At 37.6% G+C, this 4,794-nt stretch overlaps 1 pseudogene; it reads right to left on the bottom strand.

Annotated features, from left to right (window-relative positions):
- Positions 1–2,164: 2,164 nt before the first annotated feature.
- LOC149205858 (hsp70-Hsp90 organizing protein 2 pseudogene) lies at positions 2,165–3,803 on the bottom strand (annotated as a pseudogene).
- Between the last annotated feature and the right edge of the window lie 991 nt (positions 3,804–4,794).

Raw genomic sequence — 4,794 nt, 5'->3', positions numbered from 1 at the left:
TCTATTACAAGCCTTTCTTGAAGAGATATAGAAGATTGTTTAGGTTTACCTGAACCTGATGCTCCTTTCTGCAATACATTTCTCTTTGATGATTTTTTCAAGGTCAAATACTGGGTCATCTTGTAGCTTCTAAGGATTTCTCCAAGTATGCCTCACAAACTGAGCCAAAACTATGAAGTGGAGTCACCAAGAGGTTCGGCCTCCAGTAGAGTCACCAGATAGATGATTACAACCACAAGTGTGCCCAGAATTTGTCTATCATCAAAGTTGGATCTATGTCATTTCCCAGGGAAGCTGAGCTTCAATTTCCTCTCCCCGACAACGGTGCCAATTATGTTATCACTCCAGGAAACTCTCCTATGCCAATGCTTTTGATTCTAACTTCTACCTACTATTGAGAGAGAGGCGATGTGCTACTTTGGCTAACACGTAGGATGCAACCTTGGAAATAGAATCAAACATTATGGCTGTAGAGAAGCTTAAGGGAAATATTGATAGAAGAAGACAAAGGGGCAAGTCTTCATCATCCTCTTATCCTAAGATAGATAAAATGACCAAAATGATCGAGTCATTAGCCTTTGAAATCTCTAAATTGAAGGTTGAGCAGCACCCGGGGAAAGGAAGAATGCCTAATACCTTTGCTCCTAGAAATCCAAATCCATATCCATATATAAGAACAAATGAACACTTGCAGATTTTGCAAAGAAACAAAGATGCAAATGAAGACCAAAGGGTGAAGGCTCCTTTTTAGAATGCAGTCATGGAAGAAGAGCAGTTTGAAGAAGATGATGAGATCCATTGTCTAGAAGACAAAGGAAATGCTTCCTTTTTTACCTCAGCTGCCTATGAAAAGTCATTATGCAATGACCAGATCAGCCAGGAATGGGATGGTGAAGCTATTCTACAAACTGTAGATTAGCAAAGATATAATTTGAGGTCGAAGATAAATAATGCCAAGGAAACTCTTGTTCAAAGAGTTGTTGTCCCTGCAGTACAGCAAGCTAATAAGCAAAATCAACTGGAAATTGATCCCATCATCCTCAAAGCTCCAGCTCATGAGGTAAGAGGCCTTGACAAGTCTCCTTCTCCTTTCAATTTTCAATCAGAAATTCAGAAGCTAAGAATACCTATGCCTCTAATTGAACTAGTGCGGAATAAGTCCTTCAAAAGATCCATCCTCGAGGCCCATGAGCCTAAAGCCATCCAAGCCTCCACTGACTATGTAAATCTGCAAGATGATAAGCCAGTTGTTATTCTCAACCCAACTCTCCATAGGGAATTCTCCAGGTAAACTGGTTTATGGCGCTGATGTTTTTTCCCCATCCAACTGATTCTCCCTATGGCTAAGTTCTTGCAAGAAGAACAAGTTGAAGAAAATTACATGGTAAGAAGAATGAATAACCTGGTTGAACTACAGCAGATCAGAGAGCAGCTGGTTGAGAAGTCAAAGGCTCTTCAGAAGGCAACCAAGAAACTTTTGACAGGAAAGCAAGAGCGAACAAGTTCCAAGTTGGTGATTGGGTGCTCAAATGGGATGCATTTAAGGAAAATAAAGGTAATCATGGCAAATTGGACTTCAAATTTCATATATTCCACTTCCCGAATCCTCTCGGGTCCGGGCTTCATCGTTATCAGAGCTGCCAAGATTCCTTTGTATTTTCATTATATAACGAAAATACATGAAAAATGCTTTAAAAACTGCTTTGGTCCGGACTTAAAAAGCTACCAAATATCGCATCTAATTACGTCGGGTCTAACCCATCGGGTCGCAAACATGCCCGTGCCTAGGCCTCAACCCTTGGTATAGTACCGATGCGATACAGCGATGCAATCCGATTGCAATCGCTGATCGCTCAATGCCCAGGCCTTATATATATATATATATATATATATATATATATATATATATATATATATATATATATATATATATATATATATATATATATATATATGCCTCCCGCCGATGCGACCCGCCAATCTGATCATCGGCGATCGCTGATCGGCGGGGTCATGTGCCCACCTGTAAACTATCCCTCTACTTGGCCGATTGCGATTCACCGCCTAGATCTGGGCCGTTGATCGGCCAGATATAACCGTGGCTATTCCTTCTTTGTTTAAGCCTGCATTTGTGGGTTTTTCACTGGCTTCTAAGCATTTTAGCCTACTGATGGTGATTTTCAGCCCTTCCAAGGGATTTCCTCTTGCTTGTTTCGATCGATGGATGATCTTTGAGCACCTTTGAAGACTTAGGGAGTGCTTTGGAGCATATTTGGATCCAATTTTTGGCCTTTTTTCAGCGAAGCTAATAGGCTCTACCTTAAGAATTTTATAAACATGAATACAAGGAGACCAAATGGTTCAACTGTGTCTCAATTATCCCTCGATGGAATGCATGGTTATCATGTGCTCAACACGTATAGTTGCATTCTTTTGTGTTTTTAAAATTTGGCTGACATGATTGATGTTGGGCTTTGCTTATGATCTATTTTAGGCTATCCCTAAGATACTTTGCATTATGATTGATTTTGATGTTCTGCTTCTTTCTCACATTTGAGGCTAGTAAGCTTAGAAAGGTTTCACCCATTTCAAGGTGCATACTGAGTAGTATTGATTATTTTATTGCATTTCATGGTTTCAGCACCCGACTATAAGTAGTTTTTGGGAATCTGCATCTATTCCAATCTCAAGGTGTGTGAGTTGGAATGTTGGATGAAATTTCTCAATGTCATCCATAGTGCTAGTACCTTTGCAACTACTTTTGCAACAGAGAAACTTAGTAAAGAAATAGTTAAATAATATGGTCAACTACATTTATGGCATTGTTATAAATTCATATATCAAATGTGTTTAGTTTTATAAACTGGAGGCTTGCAACTTTACAGATGATATTTCCCACTATATTTATCTTTCCTAAATGGAAAAACAAACAATCTTTAGAACATTTAGCCATCTTATCATGTGCAAATCCTTTTCTAGTCAAATCCTAAGCAATCATTTTAAAGTATGAATAAATTTCCCTCCCTCTTTCAACAACCTTGGCACAATCTTTACTGCAATCTCCATACCTCCCCATTTCCAAATAGACAACTTCTCTATTTGTTAAGAAGGATATATCCTCATCATCTAGGTCCATTGCCTTTGAATGAAATTGAATATAAACCTTAAAATATTTCTTCCTATAAGCTACATTTCCAACTTCTTTTTCCTTCTGTGTCTCTTATTTTTTAGCCATCCTCTCTTTCTCCTCACCTAGAACATCAATTTGCTCTGGCTCTGGATGTGGCTCTAACCAAGGTTCTAGTTCTCATTTTGGTTGTGGCTTGGGTGAACTAGTATGCTCAAAAGCATCCTCCTTTGATGTGGCATTACATAAGTTAACATTTAGTAGCACACCCACAACCTGTAGCATGTGTTAATCATTAAGATACATATTAATGTTGTTGGTATTTTTCTAAACATATTAAATCATCTTAAAAAAATCAAGTTGCTACAAATACAATCTTGTTTTTGGGTCAGCTGTTGATTTTTCCCACAATTTTAGCCCCTAGAATATATTTCCAAATGGAGAGGATGTAGTCCAAGTTCTACTTGATTCCTGTGGATCAAAAAGGCCTAATTTTAATTCCTCATTTGAAGGATCAAGATCCAAGCCATTTTTTATAATAAGAAAATGCATCATCATAATTTCCAAGCCCAACATATTCTGGCCCAAGCTTGTCATAACCCTTGTACCAATATACCTTAAATTCCACTATTTTTTTAGCATCCTCATGAGATTCATTGTAACCAAAGTCCAACATCCTTGTCTAGAATCTAATCGTGCCCAAAACATTGTCGTTGTGAAGTGGGGATTTGAAGCTTCGAGATGAGCACTAGATGGTTGTGAAAGAGAATAGAGGCTACAGCTTTTAAGAGAGTCTTTCCCTTCCATGAAATTGTTGGTTTTAAAAGAGCATAGAGGATGTATTGTTTAAGAGTCTTTCCCTTCCATGAAATTGTTGCTCATTGATTGTTTGAGAACTAAAGTTTTACTGTCACAAGGAATTCCCAGAAGGGAATCAGTGAAATGATTTCTCATTGCCTTAATTGAAGAGCAATGAAAGGCAAGAAGATCCTCTAGGAACTATTGAGAAGAGAAAATAAGGGTATGCCTTGTGTTGTGTAGGATGATGGATGATAATGTTATGATTGATTGATCACTGGATGAGTTGTTTTGAGGATTATGTGGTGAGAAAAGTCAACAAGATTAACATTGTTTTTTTGGTTGAGTGTGTTGTCTCTATAGTTTACTTCCTTTGACCTGGTGGCTTCATAGCTCAGTGCAGGGGTGGCATATATCCTAAATACCTATGGATTGGTGGAAATGACTCACACAGAGTCGATTTTTTGACCTTCCCTTGGTGGGAAGACAAACATCTTTATCTCTGTTATTTTAGATTTTTCTTCTTTATTTTGTGTCATGGTTATGAATTTGTGCATTTTGTGCATGTGAATGTGCCTAACTCTAGTTATCAGCATGGTTTCCTTGAATCTCAATGATCCTTAATGAAGTTTCCTTGCATTCTTGCATATGAATTTGCATATTATTTTGGGTCATTGATTTTTTCCCAAAGAAAACAACGTAATCATTTTATTTACAGAGGGGGTACCTATATATGGCTTCTTAGCTTATACAGGTGTAAAATAGTGACTTTTCATTGGTCCCATATTTTCCAGAGTTTAGTTGATAGTATATGTCTATTACATTATTTCATCCATATTTTTAATAAAAAGGATGTTTATTTAGTGAAA

Source organism: Pinus tabuliformis, chromosome 1_2 (assembly GCF_031772625.1).
Source record: "Pinus tabuliformis cultivar Carrire ecotype Pingquan chromosome 1_2, CPIR1, whole genome shotgun sequence".
Lineage (NCBI taxonomy): Eukaryota > Viridiplantae > Streptophyta > Pinopsida > Pinales > Pinaceae > Pinus > Pinus tabuliformis.
This window is presented reverse-complemented; position numbering and strand designations above follow the sequence as displayed.